This window comes from Tasmannia lanceolata, unplaced genomic scaffold, assembly GCF_043159265.1.
Source record: "Tasmannia lanceolata isolate RefF3 unplaced genomic scaffold, GAP_Taslan_0.1 ptg000012l, whole genome shotgun sequence".
NCBI classification, from domain to species: Eukaryota; Viridiplantae; Streptophyta; class Magnoliopsida; order Canellales; family Winteraceae; genus Tasmannia; species Tasmannia lanceolata.
The window spans coordinates 9,265,350-9,290,492 of NW_027518689.1; positions in this window are offsets into that span (position 1 = coordinate 9,265,350).

Here is a 25,143-nt window from a genome sequence, read left to right on the forward strand (position 1 = left end):
ACTTGTTCTGATGTGATGAACACATGAAAAATTTAAAATTCCAAAAAATAAATCATCCTGAGATGGCTATTTTTTCGAATTTCGTAATTTCTCAGCCATTATTTTAAATAAAATTCTACTCTTCACTCAAATTCTGAAAAACCTTCGATCCAATGTCCGATCCGATCCGATAGTTATTTTACTCTATTTAGATAGATCATTGCATTAAATTTTAGGACGAAACAGAATTGAAACACTCATGCAGATCATGATTTTAAGCACACACATTTAATATTGAGTTAAAATTATTTAAATGCTAAAACCATGCAAAATACATAAAAAATACCAGATGATTCGGGAAAAATCCGAGAATAGGGTATCGACCTGTGATAGAGTTCCTCGCCGAATCCGAGAGCCGCAGAGTCCGAAAAATCCCGCCGACGTGCGATCCGCTCCGTTCTCTTTTCCTTTTTTCTTTCTTTTTTTGTTTTCTTTTTATCTCTCTCACGGTTGGGAGAGGTAGTGATTGGGAGGAGAATGTGAGAATGGCAGAGAATGAGTGAGATAACAGAGAGAGTTGAGAGGGATAAACAAAGAGAGGGAATGAGATAAACAGACAATGAGAGAGAGTGGGACAAACAGAGGTTGAGAGAGGGAGAGATAGAGATTGAGAGAGGGAGATAAGCAGAATGATGGATAGAGAGTGAGAGGAATTGGGTGAACGACGAACACAGAGATGTGGAGATAGAAACAGAGAGCATGGAGATAGAAACAGAGAGCGACGTTGAGAGTGCTATGTACAGCACTCTGTTTTCTTTTTCTTTTTTTTTCTCTTTGTTTTTTAATGGGCTGTTGAGGGCGAGAGAGGTGGCGAGGTATGAGAAGATTGAGGGGTGTGGGAGAGATAGAGATTAAGGGAGAGAGAAGCATGGATTGAGAGATTAAAAAAATAAAAATAAAAATTCGAAAACCGAGACTCCGTTCTTTTTGTTTTGTTTTTTTTTTTTAAAAAAGAAGCAGAGAGATTGGGGAGATGGAAAACAAATGGAGCAACAGAATGAAAGATGGTGAGGAGGAATACTAGAGGGCGTGGGCGAGAGAGATGAGAGGCCGAGATAACAAGGTCAGACACGATGCTCTGTTTTTCAGGGGAGGCACGATACTCTGCCTTTTTTTTTTCTTTTTTTTCTTTTTTTTGAAATGGCGAGCTTGCTGTTCCGACCGAGGAGATGAGAAGAGAGCAAGAGATGAGAGAGCTCTCCTCTCTTTTTCAAGGTGGTGGAGAGATTATGAGAGACCACCTTCCAGAGAACTGTTGTTCTCTCCCCAAGGAGTCTCTTCTATACTTTTTCTCTTCTTTTTGCTTGTAACCGGGAGACCAGAGAGAGAGAGCTGGGAGAGATTGAGAGTTAGAGATTTACGGCACTCTCTTTTTTGAGCGAAAGAAAGTGAGATGGAGAAGGATCAGAGAGGGGAATATAGACAGAGAGGATTCAAGAGTGTCTCGTGAGAGATCCGTCCTCCTTCTTTTTTCTTTTTTTCTTTCCTTTCTTTTTTTCACCCACCAGGGCTTGTTGTATACGTTTCTCCTTCTCCCTTTTTTTCCTTTTTTACCTATTCCTAGGTTAGAATGTTACCCCCTAAAAAAATGCCGAGATTCTATTCTTAGAAAGGCTAAATTCTCACGTAGCAATTCCCCTAGAATATCACCAGTATTTATAGAATTCAAATAACATAAAATAAAAGGGATTTTGAATTGGTCTACCTGGGACCCACGAGAGGCAATTAAATTAAGCTAGCCTTGATCCCTTTTCCATGTGTCCGAATATCCTTCTTTAGAAATAAGGCTGCCAAATTTTTGATTCTGAAATTAGGATGATGTGTCCTCCTAAATCAATTCAATGGGCTGATTCGAGCCATCCAATTGATTAACCACGCCCTCTAGATCTTCTTCATTAAATGATCCAAGCCGTCCAATTCAATGGGCAACCGAATAAATGATTCATTCTTTTAATTCATCGTCGCAAGCTGATCTTGGCCGTCCAATTGATAGGCTGCAATGTGGATTGGTTACACCCTCTTAAATCATTCCATATTGTTTAATTGGTGGCCCACAAATCTTTTCCGTTAGATTTCAATACGGACCCCGAAGAATAAGATCGAATTACCTTGGGTGGGCCCCACGCATATTTAGTAGGCTACTCCATTTTAAATCCCTCAACCAAACGCCAGGCCTATTCCTTGGCCGAATTTTCCATGAGATCCACTCATCGAAAATTTAGGCGGGTCCACTGCTTCAACTTAGTGAACTCCACTCCATGTTGGGTACACTTATTCCTATAAAATTTGATTGTTAACACCCATGATAAACTCCACAGATAACTGTGGACCCCGATCCGGAGAGGACGAGTGCGGCGAGGGACGCGAGGTCCCCACAGCAATCCTCTAAGATCTCCACAATGTGAAGGAGAGCTCTGCCAAGGAACTCTCGAAACGGATGCCACCCTCATAGCATAGCACGAGTGGCGATATAAAAAAAAGGGATATGTCTTGATCCGGAACCGGGGTTCGAAACCGAGACATACCTATAATAACTCAGAGTCGCCATCCATGGATAGGCCATGGAACCCTAAAATCAAATCCTCTGTGCAATGGATAACCAGAAATATATATGGGTTCGTGCCTGGTTACGAATGGGGAAGGTCTGAGAGCACCCCCAATTCGCCCGAGTGCAAGCACTTGGTCTCTTATGCCATTTTCATTAATTCCAAAGAAGTTTGAGTAAAAATCATGTGAAATGGGAACAATCCTCAGGAATCGTCTACCTAAGCATGCATTTCCTGAGAATGGAGAAATAAACACGTAAAATGAAATGAAAAATGTGTCACCTAAGCAAAGCTAGGTTATGAGTGACATGCCTAATGGGTGTCTAAGTTTCTGGTGGACACGCACATGCAAGCTACAACCAAAGGTATAGTATCAGTACAAGAAAGTAAGAAAACATATCAAAACATGAGACACAAATCTATGCTATGTATGACGGGACAAGACAAGTCCTAACTCTAATGCAGGACTGGACTCGGACCAGAATGGCCATCCATCCTAGCTGCACTACGTATCCCGGCCTCGGGAAGAATCGGAGCCCACGTAGTTCGATGCCCTATTCAAAATTATGATGCCTAAGACACCTAGACCTCTATCCTAGACTCGATCTAAAAGACCGGACTAGTTATTAAAGCTTCTTGAACTATTATTTAAATTCCAATGAATGATGGATTTTAGGACATCCTATATGCCCTAACTAAATGCAGATTGATTAGCCTTAAGCTAATGCAGGTGGTTCCTACAATCCTATGTGTAACTAGGCCGTGCAACCTAATGAAAACCACGGGATGACTATATGCCTAGTCTAGCCATCGGTTCGACTAAATGTCTAACCGATCGACTCGAGGCCTCCTAACTCTAGGGACACTCACACGACAGGACATACCATATCAATACAAATCAAGACAAACTCCTAACTCTAGAACACAACCTAAACAGCTAGGACATACTCCTAACTCTAGAGGAAGATCTTTTTGAAAATGGTTTGAATATTTTTGTAACTTTGAAAGATTTAAAATTTTTATTTTTAAAGGTTTGGCTGGACTTGGGATGTGGATCCCAAGCTGCACTACGTACCTCGTGGAAGAGGATCAAGCCAACGTAGTTCGAAACGAACTCTCTACCTATCAAACACTTACGGCAAATCAACTATGCTCTAATAATACTATTATAAGAGCAAATGAGTCAAAGACTCTCTAATGACAGTAACTGGAGAATAAATGAGTCAAAGACTCTCTAATAAAAGCGACTAAAGGATAAACGAGTCAAAGACTCTCTAATAAGAGCAACTGATAACACTGAAATGAGATAACGAAGTCAAAGACTCTCTAATAATACTGCAAATGAAACAGATGAGTCAAAGACTCTCTAAAAACGGAAATACGAGTCAAAGACTCCAATGACACCAACTAAAAGATAAATGAGTCAAAGACTCTCTAAAGGAAAAGAAACACGAGTCAAAGACTCCACTAACATTAACTAAAGGATTAATGAGTAAAGACTCTCTAAAAGAGATGAAAAACACGAGTCAAAGACTCCACTAACACCAACTAAAGGATATATGAGTCAAAGACTCTCTAAAGGAAAAGAAATACGAGTCAAAGACTCCACTAACACCAACTAAAGGATAAATGAGTCAAAGACTCTCTAAAAGAGATGAAAATACGAGTCAAAGACTCCACTAACACCAACTAAAGGATATATGAGTCAAAGACTCTCTAAAGGAAAAGAAATACGAGTCAAAGACTCCACTAACACCAACTAAAGGATAAATGAGTCAAAGACTCTCTAAAAGAGATGAAAATACGAGTCAAAGACTCCACTAACACCAACTAAAGGATATATGAGTCAAAGACTCTCTAAAGGAAAAGAAACACGAGTCAAAGACTCTACTAACACCAACTAAAGGCTAAATGAGTCAAAGACTCTCTAAAGGAAAAGAAACATGAGTCAAAGACTCTACTAACACCAACTAAAGGATAAATGAGTCAAAGACTCTCTAAAAGAGATGAAAACACGAGTCAAAGACTCTACTAACACCAACTAAAGGATATATGAGTCAAAGACTCTCTAAAGGAAAAGAAACACGAGTCAAAGACTCCACTAACACCAACTAAAGGATAAATGAGTCAAAGACTCTCTAAAAGAGATGAAAACACGAGTCAAATCAGATAATATAAGATTGAAAATCTGTGATCAAGATGAGATGAGATAGCATAAGATTGCTTTCAACGGATGGATCATGAATGACTAATCCTATGAGATCTTTGGAAATGAATGGGATTTACATCCTAACCCCAAAGGAAAAGTTTTTTAATCTTCGCACATTTTATCAGTGTTACCTGAAGGCATCAACCCTAACCATAATCTAGCGGAGTGGAGAGAGGATCTCGACTCATGACTTTGTTTGTGTACCTAGGACCGATCGTAGCCATTGGAAGATGGACTACGGCCTAATCTAGACACAAATGGGTAGGATATCCTAAACTAGGCTCACACACGTGATGCACATGTGTTCGTATACTACATGCATGTGTGGGTTAATCTAGGGGTAAGGCCAAGAGTTCCCTTAGCGCGAATCCATGTTCGATATACTGTACCAGTGTCCGGCGTATCAGTACGTGAACAAGAGATCCGTTTACGTACCATAAAGGTACTAGGCTAAGGGTGGAATGCTTCTCTAGCACAGAGGCACCAGGTGATGAAATCCCAGTCAACCATGCTAGATAACACTCCGGGTTCCTAAAATAGGACGTGTGTGCATGTGAGATGCAGGGGTTTAGATGCAAGTGATGTAAGTGTGTGCAATAAGTTCGCGCAATCTATGATGCCTTCAGGTTTTGTTAGATTAAGTTTGAGTAAATGTGATGAGAAAATAAAACATACAAACTAATCACAGCATCAGGATTTTACAAAGGAAATCAGTGATTCCTAAGGTTTCTATTTTGATAATTTAATGATTGAATATGTGATGGAATATTATGATCTGGAAATTTTTAAAACAATTTGATTTTAATTCAATTTACTCAAGGATTTTAAAAGGTTTCAATTCAGATTGTAGATTTACACATCAACATATAACAAATCTTTTCAGAACAAGATGAAATTTTTACAGTAACTTCTCCTTAATTATATAAGATTATAATAAAAATTTCATAGATTTTAAATGTGGTTTGCTATTAGTTTTTCAATGTTGAAAGTTTCTGTCCAGATTGTGAATTAACACAGTAACGTATAGCAAATCAATTCAAAACAATATGAAATTTCTATAGTATGTGTATTACAATAAGAAAGGATTACTGTAAAAGTTTCATAAATTTTAAAAATGATTTACTATTAATTTACGATTTTACAAATATCCATCCAGATTATGAATTAACAAAGAAACACATAGTAAATCAAATCCAAATCAGTTTAAACTTTATGAAAACATGTAATTCCAGTAGTCATTATCAAACAAATATTTTCAGAAGTTTTCATTGCAATTTACTATTTTTATCAGATTTAATACAGCATGCATGATTTTACGTAAAAAATCATAAACAAATATCCAACAGCAACCAAAAATCTTGAAAAATTCACGGGAGATTAGATTAGATTTAATTTGCATCTCATCCAAATTTGACTTTTGAAAACATTATAGAGTTTTTGAAAATTGGTTTTTTCCAAAAATACCCCTAGAGTTAAATGAATTTTTAAACCCTTTAAATCAAATCAAGAATTCATAAAGAAATTCGTACTAATTCAAAATCTTACAATTATGTTATGTTTAAATTTTCATTGATTTTGGATCTATGTTGACATCTTCTTAAATTCAATCTTTAGAATTTTACCCCTTTGAGGGTAAAGTTCAAAAGGTCAAATTACGGTCAAAACGAAGTCAAAATTCTTCGAAATTCCAGATTTCTACACTTCTTAATGTTCAAAACACTCAGAGATTGAAAAAAACATATTTTGAATAACAATAAGAAAAAATAAAAATAAATCACAAATTCAATCCTAGCATGCTTCTAGTTTAAGATATATGAAAGAGGGTTTTGGAATACCAACCTTGCTAGCTCTCCTTGTCTCTAGGGTAAGTAATCCTCGGATATACGCTTTGTCTTACCCTTTCAATTAGCAAAGAAAACCCCCAAAAAAAATGTTGCCGCCGATCCGTTCCGCCGTCTTCACTTTCTCTTAGAGGGAAGGATTGGGAGGTGATTGGGAGAGATAATGGGAGAAGAATATAGGGAAAGGGATTGGAGGGAGTGATTGGAAGAGATAATGGAAGAGAAAAAGATAATGGAAGATAAATCTCTCCTTTTTCTCCTCCTTTTTTATGGATGGGAAGGAAGATATATATAGGGAGAGAAAGAGAGAGAGAGAGATGTGTTGGTGGAGAGCTCATCATGTTGTCCCTCTTAGTGGAGAATCCATCATCATTCTTCTTAGTGGAGGGCCCATCATGTTTCTTAGTGGAGAATCCATCATCATTCTTCTTAGTGGAGGGCCCATCATGTTTCTTAGTGGAGAATCCATCATTATTGTTCTTAGTGGAGGGCCCATCATGTTTCTTTAGTGGAGAATCCATCATTATTGTTCTTCATAAGAGGCCTCACAAGAGGCCCTACTGAGGCCCCACAATGTGGGCCCCACAACGCGGGCCCCACAACGCGGGCCCCACAACGTGGGCCCCACAATGTGGGCCCTCGGTTGATTCGAATTTTAAACAAATGTTCAATGCGGGCCCACCAAACGGGTCCAAATTCTCCCTCGCTTGGATTCTTATGAATAATCTCTCTCAACCTCTCACGGAAAAATGCAAAACATGGCGGAAATGATCGGATGGGGTTTCTCCCAAGCATAGCGAACTTGGGTCCGGTCAAAATGGGGTGTCTACAGATGCCCCTCTTTGGCAGAGCGTGTGTAACACGCGAATGGCAAAGCTGAACAGACGACACATTTTGACTGACCCGAAACCAAAACAAAGCAAATTTTTGGGTTTTCAGTTTTAAAACGATATTCACAAAGATAAAACTCTACTAACAATAGGGAGATAGTCTCTCACCGACTCTTAACTCGGCAACTAAGACATCTCAAAGAGATAGTCTCTCCCTAATACTCATGACTCGACTAATTAATAAAAAACGAACGAACGATTACAAAAACACAAACATTTTTTCTTTTTCTTTTTTTTTATATATCAGGCTAAGCCAAAGTACACATAACAATTGCTCAAAGAGCACAAACCAAACAAACAAACCAATCACTTCAATTACTCAAAGAGCTTTCATTTTTTTTTTCTTAGAAACCACGTTGCAATTTGTCTAAGACAAGCACAAACTCAAACACTTAAAGAGTTTTTCCTTTTTAGAAACCTGCAAAAATAGGCCAAAGACCAATGTATTGAAACTCGTCCAAAACAAGTTCAAAACCAAACACTCAAAGAGTTTTTTTTCTTTTTAGAAACCTACAAAAATAGGCCAAAGACCAATGTATTGAAACTCGTCCAAAACAAGTTCAAAACCAAACACTCAAAGAGTTTTTCCTTTTTAGAAACCTGCAAAAATAGGCCAAAGACCAATGTATTGAAACTCGTCCAAAACAAGTTCAAAACCAAACACTCAAAGAGTTTTTTTTCTTTTTAGAAACCTACAAAAATAGGCCAAAGACCAATGTATTGAAACTCGTCCAAAACAAGTTCAAAACCAAACACTCAAAGAGTTTTTTTTTTTTTTTTTTTTTTTTTTAAATCATGCCGATCAGTCAAAGACTCGACCAATTATTAGGGTAATCGAATATTCAAGCTAAACTCAAACTTCTAATACCCGAGGCGAGACTAAGTCTCAAGCCCAGCGATAGTTATACAGATCATTGCTGAAAATAAATCTGTGTAACTATCCGAGTAACTCTGACTCCTCTCTTTCAAGGTAGCGAATCACTCCGGATCATGCGGTTCTGCTAAACAGTTCCACGTAAATCCAAATTCGTAGGTCCTGCTAAACAGTCCCCTACAAACCTCTTCGCAGATACACATGACTCCTAACACGTTAGGAAGCTGCACATTGCGGGACGATGATTAGGTAAGTCACCACTTGACATTACACTACTAATCATCTGGGTACTAAGTACCAGAGGCGAGACTAAGTCTCAAGCCTAGCGATAGTTATACAGATCATTACTGAAAATAAATCTGTTTAACTATCCGAGTAACTCTGACTCCTCTCTTTCAAGGTAGCGAATCACTCCGGATCACGCGGTTCTGCTAAACAGTTCCACATAAACCCAAATTCGTAGGTCCTGCTAAACAGTCCCCTACAAACCTCTTCGCAGATACACATGACTCCTAACTCGTTAAGAAGCTGCACATTGCGGAACGATGATTAGGTAAGTCACTACTTGACATTACACTACTAATCATCGGGGTACTAAATACCCGGGAGAAGGAAGAAAAGACCAATCCGTGTAACACAGGATCGGAAATATTTTCCTTATTAAAACATTTCAAAAAGACCAAACCGTGTAACACAGGTTCGATAATTTCCATCTCTATTAAAATCTTTCAAAAGGACCAAACCGTGTAACACAGGTTCGGTAATTCCTATCTCTGTTAAAAACTTTCAAAACGACCAAACTGTGTAACACAGGTTCGGTAATTTCAAACTCTGTTAAAATCTTTCAAAAAGACCAAACCGCGTAACGCAAGTTCGGTAATTTCAAACTCTGTTAAAATCTTTCAAAAGGAATGAAGAATTTACCATCTTTGATCGATTTCACTAATGGGCCAGTCATCTCTTACCAAGAATAACTAGGAGCGCATGATCTTTGCTGAAAGCAAAACTCAAATAGATTGATGAGATTTTCAGGTGCTGACTCTCTTTAACAGGTGAGAAGCATTTTGATGAGGTTTGAAGGATGCAGGAGTAGATTTTATACTCCGCTGGGAATTAAAGTTTCTGAAACTGACTCCAAAAGAAACAATTGGATCAAGGAATTCAACTCAAAGAGCATGTTCAAGCTTCTCTGCTTTCTATTTGCTAAGAATAGATATCTCAGTTATCATTGTGTAATATCTTTTATGACGTAAGTCATAAAAGATGCCCCTAGTATGATGTGCTTCCATGACAAAGTCTTAAGAAGGCAGAACCAAGGTAAGTAGAAAAAATTTGAGTTTGCATGGGTTCTTTCTTTGGTATAGTGGTAAAACCAACTCTACAAAGGCTGAACGTAAGAATTCTTCATTTTGCTCAGTGTTTGAGGCTTTGATGTTTCAGGCAGGTCAGAATAAAAAATCTCTTGCCCTTCTTTGATTCTTAAACCAGGATCTACTTTGAATTTTCTTTTCACTTTGGAAGGTATACACCCATTCTCTCCAGTGCCAAACACTTTTGATTCTAAAAGAAAACAATGATAAACAAGGAACAGACTCCTGAAGACTCTTTCAAAGAAGACTTACAATATTCAAATGATTTGACTAAATTTTGATTCACTCTTAAATCAAATGTATCATTTTTTAATGGTAAGGTCAGCCACTCTCAGAGTAGTCTAAAAAACTATGTCAAGATGGCCTAATTTCCTCCATCGGGATCTCCGTCATGGTTATTACCCCTTTCGGATTGCTCGGTCTTAATGCCCCTAGTTTAAAAAGGTGTCAAAATAAGTCTCGCTGACACTACTCGGATTCCAGGATTCTGCCCTGTGCAGAGGTGGCTTCTCCGTCTCCCTGATTTCTCTCTTCAAAAGAAGTCATAACTTTTGCTTTCCAAGCTTTCAGTCTGAAAGACTACTTATCTCAACTTTTGCTTGTACTCAAACTTGGGAATTCTACGTAACTGAGGAACTCCTTCTGCTTCTATTCAACTCAACTGTTCATGGGAAGTCTTTGCCCTTGACTGGATTACCTCTTCAAGTTTTCAATCCAGCAGACCACTACCCTGACTTTTTGCATAAGCTAACTCTTTTGGCTGTTAACTTAGCAAATGTATATCTCTAGGCCGCCCTTTCGGGTTTTCAACCTAGTGGGTCTTCAGACTCTCATTCTTTTCTTTCTGTTTTTCTTTTCATTCGCCTCGAACCTTTGCTTGTTTCACCAGAAGGACTTTCTAAGTGGGCTTGGGTTCGAAAGGGTTGAATACCTAAGGTTCTAAAGATTTGAACCGAATCTGGTCTAGCCAGACTACCTACGTACCCCAAAGATGGAGGATCAGATCAGCGTAGTTCGCTTTGGGATTTTTCAAAGAATGGTTTAGCATTTAGCTTCAAAATTTTCAAAGGGGATTTTATCCCAAGGTTTGACCGAACTTGAATCAATCAAGTTGCCTACGTACCCCTGAAGAGGTGGGGATCAGGTCCGACGTAGTTCGGGTGCATAAATGCCCCGGGCTTATAATGTGTTTGAAAAGAAGTTGTTTTAATTTTGCTTTTGGCCCAAAGGGTTTACAAATGGATTTTAAAACATTAGGATTTTGGCTATAAAAGCTCAAACGATCAAGGATGGCCTCCTGATGTATTTGATGTACAAGCCCTTTTGTTTAAGGTTCAAAGCCTTTGAATTTTTATTTTTTTTAGGAGTCTGGTGGTTTTCTGGCAAAACTTCAACCACTGTGCTCCACTCCCGTCTCAAAGATCTTGAATTTATGCTCAAGATTCCACAACTCTGTCTGAAAATCTTCTCTCAATATCTCATCAGCTCCACAGGATGCCTGACGCTTATCTCTTTAAAATTTTATTCCTCAACTGGATGTCTAAAGCAGATGAAGTCTTGCTTTGATCAACGACAGGGCATTCCCCTGGTTTATCCTTATCTCATCAGCTCCACAGGATGCCTGACGCGTATCTCTTTAAAATTTTACTCTTCAACTGGATGTCTAAAGCAGATGAAGTCTTGCTTTGCTCAACGACAGGGCAGTCCCCTGGTTTATCCTTATAGGATCAAGCAAAACTACCTCAAATCCCTCTAAACAGGTTTATCAATTCTTTGCGCTCCTTAGGAGATAAAGTTTTTCCAATCCATCCATCCCGAGTTTCGGATTTCGATACCACTATCAATGGCTTTGATTTCTTCTTTAAGTGGCTATGCTCGACGCTCTTCCTCTCGTTCGACCATCTTTCAGATCTCGAGGTGAATTTCGTCTGCATTCTCATCCGAGAAGGGGGTCTTTAGTTGTTTAAACATTAGATCTAAGAGTGAATCATAGAGTATCAAAGATACGAAATCAACAATTTTATTGAATTGAAGACTGTAAGTACATTGATGATTTTTGACACACCTCAATGGGCTCTTCAACAGTTCTGATAGAAAACAGAATACTGACTCTGTATAAGAAAGATTGACAGACATGACTTCATTTTTTTTTTTAACATCTACGTAACTGAACTTTTTCAACTTAGAGAGAAGAAAGTTGATGTACACTCAATGAAAGACAAATCTAAAGATACAGGACACTTCTTCAAAGGTAGTGAACTGACACTGAAAGCTTATAGGTGATACACCTTTCCTCATGATAATGATAACTATAAAGTTCAATCCCGGAGTAGAAATCACAGAAAAGGCAACTCCACAAGGTCTAGGTTAAATGGGGCAACAAAAGGCTTATGTTGACAATGTGGGTAAAACAATAGACTGCCTGGATCAAGTATGATTAGAAATAGTCAGTCTTTAGAAAAAATGGTCTTTCGCTAAACATAGACTCTTGACTTGGAAGCACACACACTAGATCAATAGTCATGGGATAAAGATTCTGAACAAACAGAGAAAAGAGTAATCTTGAAATACACCAAAGGGTATTTTATTCTAAAAAATCAAAGAAATACTGTCTATGAAGGTCAAAGCGAAATAGACAGTGATATTATGACCTACATCAACAGGGTTTCAATGAATTCTCAATCCACACCTTGAAGTCTCATTTGAGTATAACTACTCTTCTTTTTGGGAATGAAAGAGTCAGGAACGATAAACATCCATAATCAAAATAAATTTCGATCTCAGCAATGATCATGCACTCAAAGAATACAGGTAAGATCAAACTTTTCCATTAATGATTTCGATATGATCCAAGGGTAAAAGATATATGATAGGTAAACATGGATCAAAAAATCAATGGCTCAGATAATAGACCATGGCCATAAGAATGACAAAAGTAGGGTCAAAGACCAGATCTAAAATCTGAATGATGGATATCAACAACTGTACGATCAATATGATCAGAAATGATAGACCATGGTCATAAGGACAGCAAAAGAGCCATCGGCCAGGTCTCAAGATAAAACAGGTAGACAAAGACAAGGATCTAATCCCACTGAGTGATGTATATATGAGAATCAAGATAAGGCAGACTGACTCCAAAGGATAGCAATCATGCTTAACATGCTTTTGGATAAAATCCAGCAGCATAACGGCTATACGAGGAGGTCAAGGTCCAGACTAAGTAAACTGACTCTAAAGAGTAGCCGTCATGCTCAAAATGTTCTGGATAAAATCCGGCAGCATAACGACTATACAAGGGATCACCCTAGCTCAATCGAAAGGTATGAATAACGGTTACTAGAGAAGGGTGATCAACAGATGGACTAACCAAAGGTGAGAATATACAACAATGAGTCAAACCCTATAATCAACAGATCAAGGGCTAAACCCGGCCAAGGTAATGACGGTCAAAATCCACTGACTAGATCTAGATCTAAATTCGGAATGGATATAACCGACTGAAAGGAATAAGGAATCTCTGACTAAGAGGAGAACCATAATATACATAATCAGTATATATAAGTAAATACACATACACACAAATCCTAACCAGGGGCACCAGCCCTAATTCTAATCTAGCGGAGTCGAGAAAATCTCGACTCAAGACAGACTAATGAATGTACTAGGACCGTACTGTAGTCATGTAAAATGAACTACCCTAGTCTACAAATGGGGCAAAGCTCCTAACTCTAGGCTTCACATGTGTAAGCAACACATGTTCGACCCTATATGAATGCAATATACACACGGGTACTCCCTAGTTGGGCTTCACTAGGTCAGTAAGTATATATATATATAAAACAAAGTAGGGCTCCGGACTCAATCTAATGGGTGCTATGCATATGAAACATACTTAATATGTAGCGCTGGCGCATAGCTTGGAAATAGATTCAACAGTACCATCAGGATGTAATAACATCCCAGTCAGGCACGCATTGAATCTATCCCATGGAGCCAATAATGAAAAACAATGAAAAACAATAAAAGAAATAAAAAAATATGACAATGCATGATGTGCAGTGTGTGAATCCTTTGTTTTAATTACGCACCTACCTGGTGCCCCTGGATTCTAACGATAGAGTTCCCATTTAAAATGATTTTAGCTCAAATTTCTCCAAAGTTAATAAAAATGGCATTTTTAAAGAGTTAGGCAATGTTTCAAGAACTCCCCAGCAGAGTCGCCAGCCTGTGGACCCCAATCCGGAGAGGACGAGTGCGGCGAGGGACGCGAGGTCCCCACAGCAATCCTCTAAGATCTCCACAATGTGAAGGAGAGCTCTGCCAAGGAACTCTCGAAACGGATGCCACCCTCATAGCATAGCACGAGTGGCGATATAAAAAAAAGGGATATGTCTTGATCCGGAACCGGGGTTCGAAACCGAGACATACCTATAATAACTCAGAGTCGCCATCCATGGATAGGCCATGGAACCCTAAAATCAAATCCTCTGTGCAATGGATAACCAGAAATATATATGGGTTCGTGCCTGGTTACGAATGGGGAAGGTCTGAGAGCACCCCCAATTCGCCCGAGTGCAAGCACTTGGTCTCTTATGCCATTTTCATTAATTCCAAAGAAGTTTGAGTAAAAATCATGTGAAATGGGAACAATCCTCAGGAATCGTCTACCTAAGCATGCATTTCCTGAGAATGGAGAAATAAACACGTAAAATGAAATGAAAAATGTGTCACCTAAGCAAAGCTAGGTTATGAGTGACATGCCTAATGGGTGTCTAAGTTTCTGGTGGACACGCACATGCAAGCTACAACCAAAGGTATAGTATCAGTACAAGAAAGTAAGAAAACATATCAAAACATGAGACACAAATCTATGCTATGTATGACGGGACAAGACAAGTCCTAACTCTAATGCAGGACTGGACTCGGACCAGAATGGCCATCTATCCTAGCTGCACTACGTATCCCGGCCTCGGGAAGAATCGGAGCCCACGTAGTTCGATGCCCTATTCAAAATTATGATGCCTAAGACACCTAGACCTCTATCCTAGACTCGATCTAAAAGACCGGACTAGTTATTAAAGCTTCTTGAACTATTATTTAAATTCCAATGAATGATGGATTTTAGGACATCCTATATGCCCTAACTAAATGCAGATTGATTAGCCTTAAGCTAATGCAGGTGGTTCCTACAATCCTATGTGTAACTAGGCCGTGCAACCTAATGAAAACCACGGGATGACTATATGCCTAGTCTAGCCATCGGTTCGACTAAATGTCTAACCGATCGACTCGAGGCCTCCTAACTCTAGGGACACTCACACGACAGGACATACCATATCAATACAAATCAAGACAAACTCCTAACTCTAGAACACAACCTAAACAGCTAGGACATACTCCTAACTCTAGAGGAAGATCTTTTTGAAAATGGTTTGAATATTTTTGTAACTTTGAAAGATTTAAAATTTTTATTTTTAAAGGTTTGGCTGGACTTGGGATGTGGATCCCAAGCTGCACTACGTACCTCGTGGAAGAGGATCAAGCCAACGTAGTTCGAAACGAACTCTCTACCTATCAAACACTTACGGCAAATCAACTATGCTCTAATAATACTATTATAAGAGCAAATGAGTCAAAGACTCTCTAATGACAGTAACTGGAGAATAAATGAGTCAAAGACTCTCTAATAAAAGCGACTAAAGGATAAACGAGTCAAAGACTCTCTAATAAGAGCAACTGATAACACTGAAATGAGATAACGAAGTCAAAGACTCTCTAATAATACTGCAAATGAAACAGATGAGTCAAAGACTCTCTAAAAACGGAAATACGAGTCAAAGACTCCAATGACACCAACTAAAAGATAAATGAGTCAAAGACTCTCTAAAGGAAAAGAAACACGAGTCAAAGACTCCACTAACATTAACTAAAGGATTAATGAGTAAAGACTCTCTAAAAGAGATGAAAAACACGAGTCAAAGACTCCACTAACACCAACTAAAGGATATATGAGTCAAAGACTCTCTAAAGGAAAAGAAATACGAGTCAAAGACTCCACTAACACCAACTAAAGGATAAATGAGTCAAAGACTCTCTAAAAGAGATGAAAATACGAGTCAAAGACTCCACTAACACCAACTAAAGGATATATGAGTCAAAGACTCTCTAAAGGAAAAGAAATACGAGTCAAAGACTCCACTAACACCAACTAAAGGATAAATGAGTCAAAGACTCTCTAAAAGAGATGAAAATACGAGTCAAAGACTCCACTAACACCAACTAAAGGATATATGAGTCAAAGACTCTCTAAAGGAAAAGAAACACGAGTCAAAGACTCTACTAACACCAACTAAAGGCTAAATGAGTCAAAGACTCTCTAAAGGAAAAGAAACATGAGTCAAAGACTCTACTAACACCAACTAAAGGATAAATGAGTCAAAGACTCTCTAAAAGAGATGAAAACACGAGTCAAAGACTCTACTAACACCAACTAAAGGATATATGAGTCAAAGACTCTCTAAAGGAAAAGAAACACGAGTCAAAGACTCCACTAACACCAACTAAAGGATAAATGAGTCAAAGACTCTCTAAAAGAGATGAAAACACGAGTCAAATCAGATAATATAAGATTGAAAATCTGTGATCAAGATGAGATGAGATAGCATAAGATTGCTTTCAACGGATGGATCATGAATGACTAATCCTATGAGATCTTTGGAAATGAATGGGATTTACATCCTAACCCCAAAGGAAAAGTTTTTTAATCTTCGCACATTTTATCAGTGTTACCTGAAGGCATCAACCCTAACCATAATCTAGCGGAGTGGAGAGAGGATCTCGACTCATGACTTTGTTTGTGTACCTAGGACCGATCGTAGCCATTGGAAGATGGACTACGGCCTAATCTAGACACAAATGGGTAGGATATCCTAAACTAGGCTCACACACGTGATGCACATGTGTTCGTATACTACATGCATGTGTGGGTTAATCTAGGGGTAAGGCCAAGAGTTCCCTTAGCGCGAATCCATGTTCGATATACTGTACCAGTGTCCGGCGTATCAGTACGTGAACAAGAGATCCGTTTACGTACCATAAAGGTACTAGGCTAAGGGTGGAATGCTTCTCTAGCACAGAGGCACCAGGTGATGAAATCCCAGTCAACCATGCTAGATAACACTCCGGGTTCCTAAAATAGGACGTGTGTGCATGTGAGATGCAGGGGTTTAGATGCAAGTGATGTAAGTGTGTGCAATAAGTTCGCGCAATCTATGATGCCTTCAGGTTTTGTTAGATTAAGTTTGAGTAAATGTGATGAGAAAATAAAACATACAAACTAATCACAGCATCAGGATTTTACAAAGGAAATCAGTGATTCCTAAGGTTTCTATTTTGATAATTTAATGATTGAATATGTGATGGAATATTATGATCTGGAAATTTTTAAAACAATTTGATTTTAATTCAATTTACTCAAGGATTTTAAAAGGTTTCAATTCAGATTGTAGATTTACACATCAACATATAACAAATCTTTTCAGAACAAGATGAAATTTTTACAGTAACTTCTCCTTAATTATATAAGATTATAATAAAAATTTCATAGATTTTAAATGTGGTTTGCTATTAGTTTTTCAATGTTGAAAGTTTCTGTCCAGATTGTGAATTAACACAGTAACGTATAGCAAATCAATTCAAAACAATATGAAATTTCTATAGTATGTGTATTACAATAAGAAAGGATTACTGTAAAAGTTTCATAAATTTTAAAAATGATTTACTATTAATTTACGATTTTACAAATATCCATCCAGATTATGAATTAACAAAGAAACACATAGTAAATCAAATCCAAATCAGTTTAAACTTTATGAAAACATGTAATTCCAGTAGTCATTATCAAACAAATATTTTCAGAAGTTTTCATTGCAATTTACTATTTTTATCAGATTTAATACAGCATGCATGATTTTACGTAAAAAATCATAAACAAATATCCAACAGCAACCAAAAATCTTGAAAAATTCACGGGAGATTAGATTAGATTTAATTTGCATCTCATCCAAATTTGACTTTTGAAAACATTATAGAGTTTTTGAAAATTGGTTTTTTCCAAAAATACCCCTAGAGTTAAATGAATTTTTAAACCCTTTAAATCAAATCAAGAATTCATAAAGAAATTCGTACTAATTCAAAATCTTACAATTATGTTATGTTTAAATTTTCATTGATTTTGGATCTATGTTGACATCTTCTTAAATTCAATCTTTAGAATTTTACCCCTTTGAGGGTAAAGTTCAAAAGGTCAAATTACGGTCAAAACGAAGTCAAAATTCTTCGAAATTCCAGATTTCTACACTTCTTAATGTTCAAAACACTCAGAGATTGAAAAAAACATATTTTGAATAACAATAAGAAAAAATAAAAATAAATCACAAATTCAATCCTAGCATGCTTCTAGTTTAAGATATATGAAAGAGGGTTTTGGAATACCAACCTTGCTAGCTCTCCTTGTCTCTAGGGTAAGTAATCCTCGGATATACGCTTTGTCTTACCCTTTCAATTAGCAAAGAAAACCCCCAAAAAAAATGTTGCCGCCGATCCGTTCCGCCGTCTTCACTTTCTCTTAGAGGGAAGGATTGGGAGGTGATTGGGAGAGATAATGGGAGAAGAATATAGGGAAAGGGATTGGAGGGAGTGATTGGAAGAGATAATGGAAGAGAAAAAGATAATGGAAGATAAATCTCTCCTTTTTCTCCTCCTTTTTTATGGATGGGAAGGAAGATATATATAGGGAGAGAAAGAGAGAGAGAGAGATGTGTTGGTGGAGAGCTCATCATGTTGTCCCTCTTAGTGGAGAATCCATCATCATTCTTCTTAGTGGAGGGCCCATCATGTTTCTTAGTGGAGAATCCATCATCATTCTTCTTAGTGGAGGGCCCATCATGTTTCTTAGTGGAGAATCCATCATTATTGTTCTTAGTGGAGGGCCCATCATGTTTCTTTAGTGGAGAATCCATCATTATTGTTCTTCATAAGAGGCCTCACAAGAGGCCCTACTGAGGCCCCACAATGTGGGCCCCACAACGCGGGCCCCACAACGCGGGCCCCACAACGTGGGCCCCACAATGTGGGCCCTCGGTTGATTCGAATTTTAAACAAATGTTCAATGCGGGCCCACCAAACGGGTCCAAATTCTCCCTCGCTTGGATTCTTATGAATAATCTCTCTCAACCTCTCACGGAAAAATGCGAAACATGGCGGAAATGATCGGATGGGGTTTCTCCCAAGCATAGCGAACTTGGGTCCGGTCAAAATGGGGTGTCTACAATAACTTGGATATTTCTTATATGGGCCAACTTTCTCGATCCAAATTTAATCAAAATGCACAATGCGGCCCCACCAAATGGGTCCAAACTCTCTCTGGTTTGGGATTCTTCCGAACAACCCTTCCCAATCACTTAGCGGGAACATGCAAAACACGACGAAAACGACCAAAATATTTAGAAATGCAACAGACAGACGCGGAAAGGAAAGATATTGGAAAATCGATAGACAAACACTAATTTCTTTATCGATTAAGGGAGAGCAAAATGGGGGTGTCTACAGTAAAGACCGTCTGAGGGTCCTCTGGGTCTTGTTCAGGCATGAAAAGCAGCCGAAGACATGTGAATATGTTGATTCTAAACCCAAGTTCGGGACGGATGATGGGTCCGTTTCACAGGTACTGCAAAAAGGGGTACAACATTTTTCGAAAGTGGGACACACTTCCTGAAAACCAAAGCGAAAGATGTGATACCGGGGGTCCCAGCATTGACCCACTGCTTCGAGGAGGTTCCAATCTATTAGGATGGACTTATACAGAGGAAATGTTTGGTCGTGTTAAGTGAGATGGTTGAACCACAAGTAGCTTCTTGACTCACCATATCTTTGTACCCACTCGGACATCATATTAGCAGACATGGTATGTTTCGTACAGAAGATAACAAGGAAATTTTTGGACAAACAAAAAGATAAGTACAATACCTATGCACATACTTTTATTTATTCACATTTCCTTTTTTTTACATAGGGACCTGTGACAGGCTATTTACAAAGCAAAAATTGGTAAAAGAAAAGAAAAATGGCGCTCTCTGTCTTCTACATATGTGGGATCAGCGACCGGTGGACGTGGATCCCTTGAGAACATCCCTTTCAAGTACGGAGTAGTAATTGGCTGCTACTTCGTGCACGATTATAGCAACTAGATCAGGCATGATCATAGCATCCCTATTATTCCATGCAAAGGCAATAGATTTGGCGAGATCGTTCGAAAATTCTCAAGGGGGACGGAAGATAATAATTGGTTCGATGATCCCTTGTTTGGCTCCATATTGACGCATGATGCGGCTCGGGATATAGAATAAAGTTTTTTCTAGACCAAGGAGTTGGATGTAAGAATATCCTGGTGTCGACATAATAGCACGACAGTACATATGAGTTCTCCAATAAATGTTATTAGCTTTTAAGCTGGACATCCATGAATACCAGTCGGTGATTGTCTCGAGGTGCCCAAGATGGTGCCAGTTTTGGTAATTGAAAATGGAAGCATCTAGTAGGGTAGCAGGAGTAACGATGTAGAGTTTTAAGCAAAGCCAAATGTATAGAAGGATGGGGAATCCTGTAAACTGATGATCAAGATCTTCTTGAATCCTGTCTAATCCATTCAGAGTTTCCGCTAGGATGATAGACACTGGATTAGTTTTGTCTAGAACTTGGTCTACTATACTGAGTATACCAAATGAAGCTTCGCCTTGTGAGGTATTTAGCATAAACGCAGAACAGAAGAGCCTTGTGTCGAGCCTCTTGATAGATGAGATCATCTATATTTTGGATAGGAGAAAAGGCTTCGATCAGCTAATCGACGAGTACACCTTTCAAAGTCATGAAACTAAGGATCTTGACCACGAATGCAGAAAAGTTGTTTGACTTGATGTACGTAATTTGTCCTGATGACAGGTCTGACAGCTGACGCTTCCTCTGGCACTCCTAGTAAGGTACAAAATTCCTCATAGGCGGGACAGATTTCTTCCAATCCAAAATGAAAGACATGGTTGTCCTTGTCCCAACACTGAGCGGCTGCTTGGAGAAGACTCCAATCGACTTGGATGAAAGGGAGTAGGGAAAGTACTTCTCGAAGGGGCTGGTGAAACACCGGCTGAAATCAAAATTTTCGACAACATAGAAGTTGTCAATCCAATCATGCAATTCTTCCTTGCGGTCCATGATCTACCTATACGGAAGATAGAGAACAAAAACACGGTAAAACACCTGGTAAAACATTTGTTTTTGCATTTTTATAATTTTTACAAATTTTCTCAAATTTTGACAGAACCTAGACATGTGAGTAGCTGAACGCGAGGTCTGCCCCTGCGATCTGAGATATGGGAGGACACCCCTGAAAGATTGAATTTGATCAGGGTTCAGATAATCTTGACCTCAAGCTAACAATTGGACAAAGGTCCGACACATTGGATGACAAAGGTTTTGGCTGGGTATACCTTCCCATGAGAAGGCATATTCATTTGAACATAGCCCCGATGCTTTTGTTCATGAAGAAAGGTCCGGACAGGGTTGTTTTCAAAAGTGAAGGCAACATGACCTGATTATGATTCTTGACTTAAGAACAAAACACTTGTCAGAAAAGGGCCATCTTCCCAGATGAAGATGAAGACAATTTGGGCAGAGTTCTGCCACTGATTTGATCATGACAGTTGGTTTGTAATGAGTCTAATCCTTTGGAAAGACTGAATGGGTTCGAGCAGAGCTCGGGTACTGTGACTATAATAATGGCCTGACCTGGGATATTTTCATACCAGAAGATGGGTAACTTTGGGCAGAGCTCCGCCGTTACTGACCATAACAAAGGCCTGGAAAGGGTATATACTTTCAGAAAAGGCTTGCTCGATTTGAGCAGAGCTCGGGTACTGTGACCATAATGATGGTCAGAACAGGATTATTTTCATACCAGAAGATGAGTTTGTTCGGGCAGCGCTCCGCCGCTACAGACCATAACAGATGGTTTTGAAGTGAGTCTAACCTTTCAAGAAGATGAATTGGAATTGAGCGAAGCTCGGGTAGTGTGGCCATAATGGTCACGACATGGTTATCTTCGTACCGGAAGATGGGTTAATTTGGGCAGAGCTTCGCCGCCACAGACCATAACAAATGGTCAGGAAGGTTTATCTCTGTGTGGAGAGATGAACTTTAAACAGGGGTTTAACCGGGACAGCATGGATATAACTGGGATGGTTTGGACAAGTCTATAAATAGACTTATGTGGGCAAAGCTTTGTCGTCTTGACCATAACGATGGTCAGGACATAGCTAGGCTCGAAAATGCAGTAGAGCCTGATGAGGTTGAGACGGAGTTGGTCTGGACAAGAGGATGATTGAGGGATTGCAATAACTTTGAAAGATGGGACCATAATGAGGGTCTTTTGGTTAAGCGCATTAACCATAAACGTCCATTCTTCCAGGGTACATTGGTTGCTTATCCAAGGAATTCGATAGTATGGGTTTGCAAACATGACTTTGGACAAGACTAATAAAGGTCAAAAGTAACCTCTAATCTTGGGTAAAAGTAATCTGCGACCGTTTGCGCATCGGACAAGGTAATGACACCCCTAGCAAGAATTGAGGCAACCCAGGGACACCTTTCTAGACTCGCTCAACATGCCCGAGGTGGGCCAAAGGTTTAGTGTATCCCTATTTTGGATGACGCTCACGTCCCTCGAGAGTAACTGGTAGGCTTACCTAACTCCAAGATCAACATGCCCTTAGGCAAGGCATGGTGACATCTAAATGCGTAGTATGCGGGGCTATGTAGGGGATGAAGGCTTGAAGGTTCTTCTTGCCAATGTGATTAAACAATCCCTGGCCCAGTGTTCCCGGACGCGGCGGAAAGTTAATACATCATCGTTTTAACGCCACCGCAAGGGGTGACGTGCAAAGAGGTGGTGTTTTCACCTCAAATGGATGCGTGACCAGCAGATTCGGGTGATGAAATTCCAAATACAACCGAATCCGTTCCAAGGGCTAGTCACTCCCGGGTAAATAGGTATGCAAGTGGGCGATGAACTCCCATGGTGTGTGCATGAAAAAAAAATAAGGGGTAAAGCCTAGGTGCCTCCTTGGGCATTTTCGTACAATTGGCGGTAATTTTTTGCGGCAATTTTGAGCATTGGCTCTTAGCAATCCTTGTAGAAAAAATGTGACAAGTGTATATGTACTGAAAAGTAAATCTAACACTTGTTTTATTTCGCTCGTGAGGGTGTTCGCAACTTGTGAAATGTTCACAACTTGTGAATACCCCTGAAGGCTACATCGGGTTAAGGATAAACCTAATAAAGGAGAAAAATCAAATTAGATGATTATTAGTTATGAAGAGTTATAAACTTTTCATTTTGATAACAGCTCTGCTGAGAGGGATTATCATGTTTAAATATTAGCCTTTCCCCAGCAGAGTCGCCAGTCTGTGAGAGCCAATTTTTTCCCGTGCGCACAAGACGACAGGGGATTACCACATCGGGTTTTAAAAGGGGTGTGTTATTTGATCTGCTCTACTTGCGAACTCGGGACCGTAGTCCTAACTCCGCAAGTTAGAGAAACTCAGAGTCACCACCTAGGTTAGGGCCTAGGACCCGTGCCTATTGTTCCAAGGAAATGAGTAACAACTCGAATTTCGTTGGAAGAATAGTAACTAGGGGTTCCTTTGCTCTGGGCCTAGAACCTTATATTTTGCTCTGTTTTTAAGGCGTGGTCTTTACATATATCTGGGTAAGGTAACCAATTGGGGTAGGTGTTAAGCACCCCTCTTGCCCAGATTAATCCGGTCTCTCAACTTGGGTTGGCATTTTTGAAGGATTTGAAATGAAATTATTTTATTTTATTTCCCTTGTTAGGTTATGCTTAATATCACGATGTAAATAAAAATGAATTTACAAAAAAATCTAAAAAACAAATAGGCAATTTTGTTCGATCCTGTTTGAAACCATATGTCACAGGCTCCAAAGGAACTCTACAGCTGACCCCAAGTAGGCCCCCTCTCTGTAAATCAAACAGAAAAGACAGTGCGGAAATTAAAAGCAAGTCAGAGGGATTTACGTCACAAGAACTCGGCCGTGCGGAACAAGGCTTGTGACATCTCAACCTCGTACCTTACTTGTGCATAAAGCTGTAAATTGCAGAAAGTAAAAGCAATTCAGAGGGATTTACGTCACAAGAACTCAGCCGTGCGGAACTAGGCTGGTGACATCTCAACCTCGTATCTTACTTGTGCAGAAAGCCGTAAATTGTAGAAAGTAAAAGAAAGAAAAGACAGTGCGTAAAGTAAAAACTGCAGGTAGAGGGGCTTACATCACAAGACATGGGGGCTAAGTGAGGCGGAGATCTTATAATGAAACCCACCCATTCCCGTTTTGTAAATACACAACCGAAATAAAGCAATAATAGTGCAAGAAAAGATCAAAAGAGGCGATTGTTTCCCTGATTCTGATCGTATGCTATAAACAAGGCTCTTGAGAGACCTCTGAGCTGACCACAATCAGGGAACACCGCTTCATATCTTTAGCTTGCCAAAAGCTGAAAATGTAATCAAACGGAAAAGTACAGGAGTAGGGTGGTGATTATAATTTACCAAGATTTGTAGATAAATTGATGGCGTAACGACTAGGGCTGCAACTCGGGTCGGGCGGGTCAGGTTTTGGAGAACCCAACCCTACCCGAGATATATCTCGGGTCAGGTCGGGTTTTTTTTTTTGGAAAACCCACGATTCCCAAATCCGGCCCTACCCATGATAAATCTCGGGTCGGGTCGAGTTTTTTCACGTTGACGCAATTTTTTAAGGAAAATTCTTGTTTGGCAAGGCAACTCAACTCATAAAAGCAGAAATTACACTCACATTACACTTGAATCAAAAAATGATGTAATTACACTCACATTACACTTGAATCAAAAAATGATGTAATTACACTCACATTACACTTGAATCAAACAATGCTGTAATCAAACAATGTTGTAATTACAATCAAACAATGCTGAATCAAACACTTGAATCAACTCAACTCATAGAAGCAGAAATTACACTCACATACAATAACAGTGGGTGCGTGGGTTTTCACTTTTAACTTTTAACTAACAATAGAAAAAAATGTACATACTATAACTTATGTAACTCGGGTCGGGTCGGGCCCCTTCAAACCCGGCTCGACCCGAGATTCATGCGGGCTTTTGAATGCTCAACCCGGCTCAACCCGAAACCCATGAAACCTGAACCCAACCCAGGCTATTTTCGGGTTGGGTCGATGCGGGTCGGGTAAAACCCAGCTCGA